Raw genomic sequence first — 243 nt, 5'->3', positions numbered from 1 at the left:
AAAAAAAAAAAAAAAAGAGAAACAAAACAGAAAAACCCGAGCTCTGACACGCCAGAAAGCCTTCAAACCCTGAAGACAACACAGCAACCGATAGACCAAAGCAGAAAGGAAACGAGTCGGCCCAAGGCGAGCGATGCACCTCAGGCATCATCCCACCCTGGACAGCTCCGCGCCCCGGTTCGGCCCGAACGGGCAGGGACAGAGCCAACACGCGTCCCCCGAGGCTGCAGCCTCACCCGCGGC

The sequence above is a fragment of the Acanthisitta chloris genome, unplaced genomic scaffold (assembly GCF_000695815.1).
Source record: "Acanthisitta chloris isolate BGI_N310 unplaced genomic scaffold, ASM69581v1 scaffold28874, whole genome shotgun sequence".
Lineage (NCBI taxonomy): Eukaryota > Metazoa > Chordata > Aves > Passeriformes > Acanthisittidae > Acanthisitta > Acanthisitta chloris.
This window is presented reverse-complemented; position numbering follows the sequence as displayed.